Source organism: Cynocephalus volans, chromosome 8 (assembly GCF_027409185.1).
Source record: "Cynocephalus volans isolate mCynVol1 chromosome 8, mCynVol1.pri, whole genome shotgun sequence".
Lineage (NCBI taxonomy): Eukaryota > Metazoa > Chordata > Mammalia > Dermoptera > Cynocephalidae > Cynocephalus > Cynocephalus volans.
The window spans coordinates 124,408,308-124,423,558 of record NC_084467.1 but is presented as its reverse complement, the minus strand read 5'-3'; positions in this window follow the sequence as shown (position 1 = coordinate 124,423,558).

Genomic DNA, 15,251 nt, shown 5'->3' with positions numbered 1-15,251 from the left:
TAAAATAATGGTGCATCTTATCAATGACATTTAAAAGTCTTCGAAATATGGTATTTTATACTGAGAATTAAGGTTTAGAAACTTAATTCTAATGTGTTTATCATCCAAGAAATGTTTAGCAATTCTGTGTACTGGACTTTATAAGGCAGGAAAATAGATATTTTTAAAGGATTTTTAATAATAAGGGTTAAAACTAATGGAAAAGGACTTCCATGGCACAGTAGGTTCACACATCCACACATTTCCTCTGCTCCAAATATACAGCAAAGTATAAAATAAATGAAGTATAAAAGGAGAAAACCAAAAAGTAGCAGGGTCAAAAGCAATAATTATTTTTATGAACCAGGAAGAGCACACAAATGGCAACCATGAGTAGGTCTGCTGCATTGGGCCTGTTGGGCTGCAGCCCAGAAGCAAGCAGTGGTGCCTGGGATTTTAATACCACAAAGAGGAAGTAGGAGAACCAGGCTCTGGGCTTGGAGCATCCCCGCCTCCCACAACACACATACATGCACACGTTTTTTTGTAATTGGTGGGTTTTCTTTATAATTTTACTTATTTTGATAGATGCATCTTGCATAAATAAAAATCCAAAACCACTGCATTTTATGATACAGAGAAGTCTCATGTTTACCCCATTTCCCACTTCCCCGCCTCACTAGGAAACCATTTGTATTAGTTTGTGTGTATCCTTCCAACATCTCTTCTTGCAACTATATGTATTCTTATTTCTCTCCCTTTCTTATACAAAAGATAGCATACCGTATTCACTGTTCTGTACCTTTTTTTTCCCTCTTAACCATAAGTTCAGGAGAATACTCCATAGTAGGTATTATGGATTGAATTGTGTCCCCCAAAAGTCTAATGTGTTGGAAACTTGGTCTCCACTGTGACAGCATTAAGAGGATGGGAAGTCCTATTACAGTATTTGAAAGATGGGGCCTTGAAGAACTGATTACATTGTAGGATCATGCTGTAGTGAAAGATTAATAATGGTGGTCAGGGGCGTGGTTCAGAGGTCTTTAAAAGCAGAGCACCTGAGAGTCTCTCTCTCTCTCTGCTCTGCCATTTTCTGCCCTGTGAGACCCGTGTGTTGCTGTAAAGCCACTACTAAAGAAAACCCTCACCAGATGTGTTCCTTGGACTTTGAACTTCCCAGCCTCTGAAACCGTAAGCAATAAATTTTGTTTTCTTATAAATTACCCAGTTCCAGGTATTCTGTTATAAGCAACAGAAATGGGCTAATATAGCAGGACATGGAGATTTTACCCATTCTCTTTTACGGCTTTGTGTACAGTACTTCATTGCATGCATGAACCATCATTTACACAACCAGTCCTCTCTTGCTGGACATGAGCTATTTACAAACATTCCCTGTTACAACAGCGCAATGAACAACCTTGTACCTGTGTTATTCATACTCCCACACACCTTTGTAAATGGAGATTGAGTAAAATTGCTGCCTAACTGCACCCTGAGGCTATAGCTTTATAGGAAGTTGAGAATCTAGCCAAGCAGGAAGGCAATGACACAGCCTTGTAACCAGGAAGTGAGTGAAACCACCCCCTGGATTGTTCTAATATTACAGTAGCCTCTAACCACATCCTAAGACCTAGTTAGTTATAGGTTAGAAGGTTGGGAGGTAGGGTGAAGGTAACTACAAAACTAGTAAACAGAAAATGAGAGAGAGAGACTTCAAAATAAATATATGTATATATGATATAAATATATATTTCAAAAACTAAATATACTTAGTATATATTAATATTATACATTAAATATATTTTATGTGATTCAAATATTAAATAATAGTAAATTAAATTTATATTAAATTTATTTTTAAATTATAATTACTTTATATTAAAGCAGTTTATTTAATTTTTAAAACTGGATCTGTACCTCAAACCTAGACCAGGATCAATTCCCAATGGTTCAAAGATTTAAAAGTAAAAAATAAAAACCAAAAATTCTAGAAGAAAACATCAGTGATTTTCTTTAAAAGAAAGCTAGTTTAGCAATATTATTGTCAGAATAAATAGAATTTAAGACAAAAAGGAATAAAAATACATAACAAAAGGCCAATCCATCAAGAAGCTATAATAATTATGAATTTCTATGCAAATAGCAATCTGCCTTGAAAAATACAAAATAAAAACTGCTAGATTACAAAGTGAAAGAAAGTGAGCCGAGATGCCAGGTACCATTCAAGCTTTATTAAAGAAAGAAATCTGCTGGGCTGAACTCAAAAGGGAGGACAGCCCAGGGCTGCCCTGAAAATGGTAGATAGCCCCAATGATGGGTTTGTGAGAGTTTATATTCACTTTTGGATGCGAAATGTATGGGGGAGGAGGGACCATTAGGTTGATGTAACTGGGTGGAGAACTGCACTGATGCCAAAGCCGGAAAGTTGTTTCTAAGTCAGGAGGCTTCTCATAAAGGGAAGGGGGGAAGGGCTTGGTGCTGGAGTGGAAGATGAGGCTGGCAGCTATATCATGCTGGTGCTTATTGTGTGCACAATGGCGCCAACCATGTCCAAAATCCATCACAAAGAGGGATTGGCAACATTACAAGCATAGAAGTTTTTAATACAAAAGCAATTCTACCTGTTACTACTTAACCAGAAATGCAAACTAACCATTATGGTTCCTCACCATTACAATCAATTGAGTTAGAGCACCCAGACTGAGCCCAAACTGTGTATACCACTAATGTTCAGCTGTGTCTGGACATACCGTTTAGCATGAGATACATAGGCCGAAATACATTTGCTTGAATACCTAAGGAATCTTCCAAGAGAAAATCCTGAATCATCCTGATACTGCCAGCTTGACTATGCATCTAAGTCCTTCTTAGTCCTTCAAGAAGAATAGGTGACTATGACTTGAGCATTGTGTTCATCCTTAAGTTAAACTCCCAGCTCAGATTCCCATGAGCTCTCATTTATGGAGTTCTGTAGAGTGGTAGCTCTAGTAGTAGGAGTGATATTCAAAATATTGAATACTCAGTATGGCGTGAACATTGACTAAACAGAACAGACACTTCATCCATCAGGGCAGCTGCCAGCTGTGCCCCATGCCAGGGCATACCTGTGAATTTCAGCTGTGTCTATAAAGACTATTTCATGAAATTTTCTGTAGGACATAGGCACACAAGGAGCTTTAATACTCCTATGGCAGAGTTTAATGCACAAAGGAGAGAGAGAACTCTGCTCCATTCTGGCAAATCGAGGACTGCGGTGCTTTTGGAAAGGGACCAGTAACGTCAACCAAAAGTAATTTCCATCTTAGAGAGAGAAGCTTAAGTAGACAAAGAGATATAAAACGGGGCATGTCATTGGTAATCGATCAGACTTATTTGAGGAGGGAATACTTATGGTAATGGTTAGATGTGAGTTGTACCATCAGCCAGACCTGAGATTGATCCCGTGTACCTCTCATCAACTGTTAAACCTCACGCTAAGCACTCCAATGCACTGTGCTTCGGAGTCCTCCTCTGTAAAATGGGGATCCAAATACCTTCTTAGTGCTTCCTGTTACTGCAGGTAGTGGTAGATCATGGGAGACACCCCAAAGATCTCACCAGAATTACCTACATACAGAGACCAGTCCTGTATTGATTGGCAGGGTAAGAGCCTGGCATGCAAGAGCCACTCAAGTCAGCATCTTGAGTGCAAACAGTAATAGGGAGAAAGCAAACAGAGATTTATTGAGCTATTGTTCTGTTTCATTTCATTCCCATTGGTATCATTTCCAGAGATAAAAACTGCAAGTCCTTCCCTCAAGGCAATTTTAGTCTATTGAGCATTCACCAGTGTGGCTTAAGCACAAACTTCTAAGTGCTGGCAGATCAGGGGAGCTCAAAGCAGATAGATGCATCTGACCCCTAACTCAGACATGAATTGAGAGCCAGGGAGATGAAGGAGAGGGAGGAGTTTCGGACAGTCACTAGCTTGCTGGTTAGGTGGTTGGGGCTCCCTTATAAAGACAAGACATATAAGAAGGGAGCTGTGATTGAAGATGACGACTAGCAGACTCTTAAGTATAGGACCACTGTTTCCAAATAGAGGCCATGTAGGGTAGAGGAAAGTGCTAAATGTATGTATTTCCTTTAAATTTTATACCATCTTTGAGAATGAAGGATCATTTCCAATGCATGATGGTCAGAGGGACCGAGATTCAGAGAAATTTAGTAACTTGCCTGAAGTCCCTCAGGTACTGAAATTTGAAGGCAGGACCACCTTACATTGGTTTTTCTCACTGAGGCAGGCTGCCTCAACTCAGGAGAGAGAAAATCTAGTATTTCTCATTGCCAGATAGTTCTGATTGCTATTTACTTTCTCATCTATTTCATATTATGATAATGTTTTCCTGGAATTGGATGATATGATACTAGAAATTGAAGATGTTTATTCGATACAAATATTACATATGCAGGCTTCCTGTCACAATCAAGAGAAGTTGCTCACATCATTTATGATTTCCAGTCTTCTCTGTATATGATAATGCTTATTTTAGGAAATCTGTTTTTACTAAGCCTGCTGATCTTCAAAAGGAAAACAGGCACAGTCAGGGACTGTCTGTGATATACCCTTTGATATTTATCAAGTCTGAGGTCTACCTTAAATTAATTTGCTCAGAAGCATTGCATGTGATGAATGGTATAGTATTTAAATGATGCTGTGGATGTTTTTCCTTGTAATAAAGCAAAGTACTATAACAAAACTCTCTTGTTTCATTTTTTCATATAAAATTCATGTTTGAATTCCATCTAGACCCTAAAATTTTAAATTTCCATAGCAAGTTTTATGCATTATTAAATTTTATACATCATGCATTATGCTTTTGAAACTGATTGTACAATCTAATTAATTCAGAATATTAGCCACAATTTCCATAAAATAAATAGGATAATGTCAATTGGAGTGAGATGGAGGGCTACAATCATCTCTTCCCGTCTCCCCAGCATCCCAATTATACATATACTAAAAACCACTTCTCTGGCAGTCCCCCATCCAGTAACTTCAATTTGTGGGAACACAGCCAAGACCAAAAGTTAATTTAAAATACCTCCAAATAGACAAAACAACTGTTTTAAAGACTTGTACTTCATTTCTAGGCAAACCTTTCTGACCTTCTGTCAGAAGTTTTAGCCCTGTCTCTTACGGGGTTTCTTTTGCTTATTTTTAGCCAGAATTTTCACAAGGGTCATGTGATTTCTATTTCCAAAGCAGATTAAGTATCAAATTAAAAGGATGATTAGGATAGATTCCCAGAAACTGTCTCCCTGAGAGAAGCAAGAAGTGCCTATTGACAGTATAATAACAATGGAAGAGAGAAAAACTACCAAATGTGGATACAAGAATTCAGAAAGTATGGCAGTCTAGGGACTATTTATCTTAGAAGATAGCTGTAGGTATGTCATCAGATCCTGAGGGCCTTACCATACTATGGTACAAAAAGTAGTCAGAGCTCATTATGATTTGGTGACACCAACAAATGATTAAATTCATTTTTTCTCCAGTGTTTAAGAAGGTAGTGAAGTATAGAGTGTATTTTGACAGACTTTCTATTATAAAGATTAAAATGTATTAAATATTAAAGGACTGTTTAAATTACTTGGAAAATTGACTGGAATATCACATTTCCTGACAATGTGAAATAAGTGAGGGTGGTGGTATTATATATTATAATTGAACCCTCTAGACCATGTAACCCATGTTGGTGTCATATACTCCAAATGTCTCAAAACTCCACTAACCTCTGGATACAAGTGAGGTCACATTTTCATCTATAATCAAAAAGTTCCTCTTCACAGCACCTATCCCCATCACCGCAGGATATCAGCATATCCCATTCAAGGCTGTCCTTTTCTGTTCCACTCTGTACAAAGCCACCTGCTACTCCTGCCAGCAAGCAAAAGGCTGTCTCCTAGAGCTGTCACAGCCACCAACCCCTCACCATACCAAACAGCCTTTGGACCCCTTGTGATCTCACCATGCTGGATATTTAGCTGAAATGGGGAAGGGTATCTCATTGCATAGCTATGTTGAAATCTGTCACCTAGCCCAGAAACATCACTACTTGGGCCCCAAGTTTCACCAAGTATCTTAAAACTGCTCCTTCAACTTTGAATTGTCTCTTGTCTCCCTTGAGGTCAGGTTGGGGAACGGGCACCATTCTTAACTCTCTTTACCCTCTCTTTTCTAGGTACCCATCCCAAACTTCCTTTGTTGTGGGACTAACACACAGAGGAATCCAAGACCGGTGTCAGTGCTGTAGTTTTATAGCTCTTTATTTTAGTGTTGCAGCTCTTTGTTCAGTGTTACAGCACCTCTTTTTGCTTGCAAGCAAGGAGAGCACTGGGGAGCAAGAACTCCTAAACCAGTGTCTCCCAGAACAAAGGAAAAGACCCCCCTATATAGCCTAAATTCCCTCCCTTATCCCTCCCAGGTTTCCATTCAGATCCTCTTATGTAAGGGATGCTGTCCTGCTAATTTAGATAGGCTGATTGTGGGACACAGTCCGTTTGTCACTTTAGGAGCCTAATTTGCCTCTGGCCCCTGGGGGTGTGTGAGACTGCTGTTATCTCCTAGAGGGCAGCCCAGGAAGCAAGCAGGGTAAATGGCAGGGGCCAGAGTCTACAGTGGAGCATAGAGTTTCTAAAACAGTTTCTCAAGTGGAAAAGGGAAAGCTTAACAGTTAGAAAATACTTAGGGCTCCCTGCAACACCTTCTCAAATGTCCCTCCCCAAAAAGCATAGCAATAAACACAAACAGATTCCGGGGGCTGCCAGCTGGTGGATTCAACAGACCTTCAACTAGAATCGGACCGGACCTGGAATTCAAACATTAAGCCCCATAATGTGTATTTTGAAATTCTTAAATTCTTAAAAAAAAAAAAAAAAAAAAAAAAAAAAATCCCAGTGTTATATAGAGCAGTGATTTAAAACAACAGTGGTTTTAAAAACAGTGTTGCATTCTTCTCTAAAAGAGCCTGCCCTTGAGTTCCAAGCTCTCCCACTTTCTCTGGCAGTCCCATTTTATCTCCACCCAACAAGACTCAGCAGTAGTTCAGGCGTGAATGCAACACAGGAACAGGGCTTGCTTGGACATCATTCTGTTAGGGGGACTGCACACTCAATATGCCCACCACAGGCATGAGATTCCTCACATCGTATATTTGCAGAACCCACTCTATGCAGAATCTCTCTCTAAAAACCTCTTTATTGGGTTCTTTTGTTTCAGACTTGACGAAGACAACCAAATGTATTAATTGAGAATAACATAACTCTCATGGCATTAGCTCTACATAGTTTTCTAAACAATTTATGCATAATTGTATATTCCAATTAAAGATAATGTTCAACACTCACTATAAAATGATTCTGTTTTTAATTCTTTGGGAATTCCTGATGATGTGACCAAAAAGAGACTCTTTATCTTGATCCTGTCTGGGTCCTTGCTTGTTGCAGTCTGACAGACTCATATTTGAATCTCCTGGAAGAAACATGGAATAATTTCTGTATTCTTTGTTCTGTTTCATTCATCTATTTGTCTTCCTCAGTGCCATTTATCACAGTATTTTATTTATTTAGCTTTATAATAAGTTTTGAAATCTAATAGCACAAAAGTTCTCTGACTTCTTTTTCTTTAGGATTGCCTTGGCTATTCTTGGCCCTTTGTGTTTTATATAAATTTTAGAACCAGATTGTTGATTTCCTGGAAAAAATTTGTTGAGTTGTTGATTGGGGTTGCATTAAATCTGTAAATTACTTTTGGAAGATTTGACCTCTTTACAAAACTCAATATTCCAGTTCATGAACATGTTATATACCTGTATGTATTTAAGCCCTTTATTTCTCATAGCAATGTTTGATAGCTTTCCTGAATAAATGTTTAAATGAACATATTCAAGGGGCCCTATTCAAAAGCTAATGAATTAGAACCTCTAGGAGTGAGTCATTGTTTTGACTGGGAATAGTTTGGTACATACTGTCCAGACTCGATTCAATGGTTAAACCAACATAAATAGATATTTGTCAGCAGAGGTTAAAGGTCCTTTGAGATTTAAATATAATTGCCTCAAGTCTCCTAATTCACATTTTGTGCTAACTCCAATGTCTATCCTACTTACCTCAATGTAATATTGCAAATTCCTGGAAGCTTGTGGTCTCATGGTCACTTCTGGTGCTCAGCCCTGCTTTCATGAATTCTGGATCTCACTTTTATCCCACTGCCAGGGTCTCTTTTCATCTTCTCAACAACCTAAACAATGAGCCTCACAAGTAGAAGTTAACCCCTTTTCCTACTTTTCTCTTTACGTATTTGGAGTAATTTTACTCTATGCCCTCTAGATCAACCCTGGCCCACCATTATATATCCAAAAATGCATTCGTATGCCCTAATAAAACAAGAGCATCCATTTTGGCTTCCATATTTTAGCAACAAAGACTAATGAGGATTTAAATTTTCTGTTTTTCCTCTCACTGCTCTTGTTTCCCTCTAGTCTCTATAAGTAGAAGGGACTAGCTGGGGATAGTTATTTCCCTGTTCATAAAAAGTATTTTACAATTATTCCTATTTTCAGAGTTGAAGACTTCATCGTGTGTGTGTGTATATATACATATAAACACACATACACACATCATATCTATATATGCACATGTATGTGTGTGTGTGTGCATATATATGTATAAGTATGTGTATGTCACACACACACACTCTTAAATTTATTTTTAAAAAACTAGTCCCCATACTGAATTCAGTTATGGTCGTTTTTAAAGAAATTCTCCTATGATTTTCAGGTATACAATCATGTTATTTGCCCATAACAATAATTTAGAAGAGATAACATTTAAAGGAAAAACTATATCCTTTTAGAAGAGTGATGAGCACTTTGTGGCTTTGAGGACTGCATGCTACCCATCTTACATTTTGATCTAATTTCATAAAAAGATTGGAAAAAGCCTCCACTTTGCTAGTTCCTTAATAGGACTAGATATTCATATTTATTGACTACAAAGCAGCCCTAATTTTCTTCTGAGTTTATATCATTTTTATGATGAGAGCAAAAGATGAAGACATTTTCATTTAGGAAAAAAAAAAAAAAACAAGGTGGGGGCTGTAAATTTATTTTATGTTTTTATATTGGGTCTTACATAAAAAGATTGCTTACCGCTGGTTTAGAATTCAGGAATTCATTATACCCATTTTCATTTTAAAAAACATCTGCCCCCCAAAATGCTCAAAAATGTCTTCTCTTAATCCTTAAGAGCCCACACATATTGAACAGATACTTCTGGGCCGTATGACTCCCCATCACTGGTTAAAGCCACACCAGATCATTGCTTTTAGAGATGAAATGTTTTGCTACAAAAATGGGTTACCACAAAAGCAATATTTGTCAATCAAGCTGCCCAAACAAATTTTTAACTAAGTTATATATTAGCAATTTTTATACAGCTTGTACCCTCAAAATGTTCTTTCAGTGTATTTAAGTGGCTTTGCATTCCAAAGATGAGAAAAGGTATGTACTGATAATAAACTTGGCAGAAGGCGGGTGGATGAATGAGGAATAGTAATGGGTTCAGGAGAAAGATGCTAAAGTTATAGTTTCCAAAAAAAATTCTAATCTTTGAGGTGGAAGTAGCAGAAGTATACAGATTGAGCACTGAAAGTCTTCTGATGGAAGTGCTCAGAACCCTGACACAGATCGTGGTGAAGAATGTCACATAAACATTCCCAGAGGCATTTGCATAAATCTCATCTACATGATCAAGCACTGTGCATGCATAATATGACAATTTTAGATCTTAGCACAGAGTTAGATGTATGTTATTTTGAGTCATAGCATTTTTCCCCTGCTGAATATCATCCACACAGCGTTAGCAGCTTTTGAGTTATCGCTCCTTTGAAATTTTCTAATTGTTTTAAATAAAAAGAAGTTGCAAAATCTCATTTGGCAAAGGAGACAAATCTCGCAGAAGTAGGACTTGGACTCCAGCTCTTACCTTTATTTTGAAGGAAGATGATGATTTTAAGTAATTGCAGGTGCTTGTCTCTTGCACTACAAAAATATCATTTCTGACTGAAAGTGTTTTCTGACTCCTAAAGTTTATGAATCTTTTGATAAAATAGAAAGTGAATCAAAAGTCTTAGAAGTGCTCATCATAAATCAGTGTTTCAGCCTCAGGAACTAAGGTTTATAAAGCACAGCTTTTGCTATTTTACACATTTAAATTTTTCAACAACCCTAAGAGGCAGATGGTTATACACCCCACTTCATTGATGAGGAAACTAAAGCTCAGAGAGATTCAGTGATTGGCAAACATTCACACATTAAAAGACAAAACTAGGCTCCAAATCCAAGTCAGTATGTCTCCCTGACAGAGCTTCCTACACAGTCTGATGTGGTTCTTGCCCTGTGTTTTGAAACTGCTTTAATACTATATGCTTACTGAAAAAAAGTCAGGGGTCAAATCTTTTTACATGTGCTGTTAAAGTAACAATTGTAGATGGTATTGACAAGGTACAAATCACCATCAGCACCCCAGATAGTCTGAACACAATCTGCATAAATTTTCTGTAACAATAGCTAATGTAGTAACAACAATAACACCTTAAATTCATGCAACATAGAACAGATTGCAAAGCTTTTTCACGTTATCTCCATATATTGTGGATTATTTAGACCTGGACTTATATGTAGATTTTAACTTGAGTGTCAGCTCCAATGCCTGGTAGTGGCTGCCTGGAATTCTGTACAGAAAAGAATTCTGAGGATCATTCCACAATCAATAAGAATCAGGACCATGACTGATTAGATATGTCCACAATAACAATTTGTCAAATGTTTGCTGTCTCTTATCTATTCTAGCCCAGTCTTTTTACAAATGAATAAATGACTTGTCTATGGTCACATGAGAAGTGGCTAAGCTGAAACCAAAACTCAGGTTTCCTTCAATCTGTTGTCATTGCTGTCTAACCGTATTATATGAGGAGACATGTAAATATTTTCAAGTTTAGTATTCAAATGCACTGGAATTGATTATAAGGTTCTGAACTCAAAAATATTTAATCTAGGGCCAGCCCGTGGCTCACTCGGTAGAGTGCGGTGCTGATAACACCAAGGCCCCGGGTTCGGTTCCCATATACGGATGGCCGGTTCACTCACTGGCTGAGTGTGGTGCTGACAACACCAAGTCAAGGGTTAAGATCCCCTTACCGGTCATCTTTTAAAAAAAAAAAAAAAAAAAAAAAAAAAATTTAATCTAGAACAAGATTAGATGTTTTCTACAGTAAAATGCAAATAAAATTTGCTACAACTTATGAATAGTCATCTTGGAATGGCCTCAGGCCTGCAAGTGCTGTGACGTATACATGTTCAACATATGGGGCTAAAGATACACTGGGCTATCTTCAGCTATGTGCTGTTACCTAACTGATAATAATATCTAGAGAGTCCAAGAAGCTCAAAACCCTGTTTCAAAAGCCAAAAACTTTTAGGATCGTGCCAGTGTAGTATCAACTTAATGAGATATCTCATCTAGCCTTCAGGCTGACACAGAAATAATTGTGACCAATTTTTTTAAGCTAATTTAGAATCTCCAGCCTATGATGGAAGCACACCCACTTTCTTGAAGAACATTACTCGTGCAGTGTTTATAGAACTTAGTATAAAAAGGTAAGAGAAGATTAGTAACTATCCATATGCAAGCAGTGACACAACAGTGATCTTTGGGAATGATAGCAAAATCCACCAGGTTGTTATGGCTTATTCAGAGTAAAAGTGGTATAGGCTGCAAAACCATTGACTGCAATGAGACTTGTGAAGAACAGCTATACAGCAGAGACTGTGCTGTCCCCAGTGTAGGTCACAGGTTTGGATACTGTGGCCACATTCTCCTTGGTCAGCAGTATTATCTTTGTTTTTTTTGTTTGTTTTTTTTAACTAAAAATTATCATGTCTTTATTTTTTATTTTTTTTGTTTTTTAATTTTAATTTTATTTTGTAGATATACATTGTGGCTGATTATTGCTCCCCAGCAGTATTATCTTTGAATACAAAAGACAAGAAGGTATATATTATGTAGTCAGCTGTGGCCATCAAAGGCTAAATAGCTTTTTCTTCTAGCTGGAGCAACCTGACTGACTATACAATACCCAAGACCCAGGGCAGTCGAGAGGCAGGATACCCCACCCTACTACTTAGCTCAAGTCACCTCTGAGAGAGCAGACAGGGATTTCTTACAGTTTTACACACTGCCTTTGTTGGTTGTTTCCAAGGTGACAAAGTGTTCTGTCCTTTGTTGTAAATAAAGACAGGAGCAAAAGGATCCAACCCTTTCCTCCTCCTCTATCAGCTTTTGTCACATTTAGTTGCATGCTTCTTGTGAGGGCATCTGTGAAAGCCTTGTTTCCTAGACTCATGCCTGGGTTTTTTGTTTGATGTACATGTGGAACTTTGCCATCGGTCATGGAGCCTTATAGCTGGCATTCAAGGCCCTCTGGGCTCTCACTCCTACCTCACTCTAAAATCTTTTCTCATCAGGAAAGGAATAAATTCAAATACTGTTAAAGATCCCAATTAGTCACTGAACCTCCCTATAAGAGAGTTATATTTTTCTAAGCCATTGACATCAGGTTTGGCATGTGACATGCTTTGGCCAAATGTCCTCTCAGAAGAAGTGACATATACCATGTGTGAACAAAGGTGTTTTTGTTTTTGTTTTTTGGGTTTATTTTGTTGACTGGTCCATATGGGGATCTGAACCCCTGATTAACAAAGGTTTTAAGAGCCATTCTCATGGTTCTCCCATTGTTCCTTCCCCCAGCTGCCATGAGAATGGTATGTCCAGGGTAAGGGCTGTTTCTTCAGCCTGGATCCCAGAATGAAGATGACATGTGAAGCATGGCACAGCCACAACCAATCACAGCTGACATGAAAAAAGAGTGAGAAATAAAACTTTGTATTTGTAAGCCACTGAGATTCTGGGGAGTGTTTGTTACCACAGCATAACTCAGCAAAAGCTAACTAATTAAACCCTTGTAAGCTTGAGTCAGGGGAGTTAAATGAGCAAACAGGCCGAGTGAAGACCCATTATCTTAGTGGAACACTGTGGAACACCCACTCCAGTCCAAAGGGTACAGCAGTGATTCAGCTGCAAGCGATTATTGCCTTCCAGGCATGCAGGACCATTGCTACCAGACTTTCCAATTTTTAAGAGAATAGCAGGAATCCAGATTTTGGAGTGAATTCTACCATTTTTTCAATGTTTAAACCAAATTCAGACCAAATAACATAGGTTCTACAGCCCAAAATTGGGCATCAGGCTTCGGTCTGTATCCTATGTTCAATGCTAACCTTCCACCTGAGCAAGACTGGTCTGTTCATTGTTCTCCAACACCACTCATAATCCCTCCTCTGTCCTCCCACCCCTTTGTCAAGTTAGCCTTAAAGTTCTCCTTCCTCTCTTTCCCCAACCAGGGTATCCATTCCTGAACTTACAGTCTATATTGTATTTAGCATCTTGCATATTCCTCTAACGTTATTTATCTTCTTATGCACATATTTCACTCTTTGAGAGTCAACAAGACCAGTGAAACAGAAACCATGACATACTTTTTGGCATCCTTATTGCCTCAAAGACATATAAGGCACAAAATTATGTTTTGATACTGATAGCTTGTTGGTTCAGACAAACACCCACTGTCAATTATCTGCTTCAGAGGTTTTGAAAACAAAGGATGAAATCCAGAAGAAGCCAGATTCTGGACACTTAATTGCCTATTTTTTATCATACTAGAGTACAGCTCCTTAAATAACAAACAAACAAATAAAAACTCAGGCTTGAATACTGCACACACAAGTATGGATAATACCAGGGCTTATTTGTAGATTAAGTTTTTTGATACACGCAATTAGGGAAATAATATCAAATTCACCTGGGATTGAGTTAAACATTACATTAGCCATCTTTCAAAGACTTCCTTTATAAGTTGTTTTATGCCTCAACAACCAAAAGGACTACAGCATTCAGCCAAGTTCTTAAAGAAGGACATTTAATTTTTCAGGGTGCTGGCACATCCTTTCAAGCAATTTGGGGGGGCCCTGCTGTGTGCCCTTACCACTAAAAAAACCGCATGCAGTGTTTTTGGTGAGCCTCAATATAAGTTTGTTGAATGAAGAAATGAATTAATAAAAACTCTCTAGTACTAAAAGTGTCATTTCTCTAGCTTAGAATGTTTAAATTCCCATGCCCACCACCTGTACTCTCATTATCCACTTTGGTTTAACCCCTATAATTTTTATCTCTCTCGAAGTAATTCTTTTCTAGAAGTCCTCCCAATTTCCCTAAGAACCTAATTTAAACGTTAGGAGAATCTAGCTCTTTAATTAGAAAGTACTTATAAGTGTTTTCTTATATTTTAAAAGTTTGTTGTTTTCTTATTTTAAAAGTTTGTTGCTCAGTGCATATGTGAAAAAGGGCCAAATAACCCTTGATATTAAACTAATAAACCCAAAGGTATTAAACCAATTACTAGAAGATATAGTACCAGACCTGTGCTAGGAAAATAACATCAGAATCAAAACAGATAACTTGGAAGTGAATCACTTCCCTTTTCTAACTGAAATTGATTTAAACAACCTACCCCCTTCCCACCCGCCATGGTTTTGTTTGACATTTCTTTCAAATGCCAATGAGCACCTCACTTTGTCAAATTACATAAATCCAAGCTGCTGGTGTTATGCAGCTTTGAAGCCATATGGCTATATGTCTAGGTTGTTCCAGCACACCGTGATTTTATGTAATTTTAGTCTTTTTAATAAAGGCAATTCGTTAAATGTATAACTAAATATGAAGTCATTTTATATATTTGCAAGACTTCGTATAATTAAATTCACAAATAAGAAAACAATCTCTATTACCATTCAATTCAATTCAACCAACAATTACTGACTACTCTACCACATGTCAGTCCCTAAATTAGGTTGAAGGGACCTAGAGATAAATGACACAATTCCTGCCCTTAGGGATCTTATGACATAAACAGTAAATTATGATTTGGTAATTCATGTATAATAATCAAAATATGTTCTAACCTCAAGGGAGCATAAAGGATAGTGACTGACAATGTAGTCTGGAGGTAAGATGGTGGCAGAGAAGGCTTCCTAGAAGAAATGACATGTGGACCGGATTTTGAAGGATGAATAGGAGTTCACTAGATGAATCAAGGGATGGACCCTGGCATT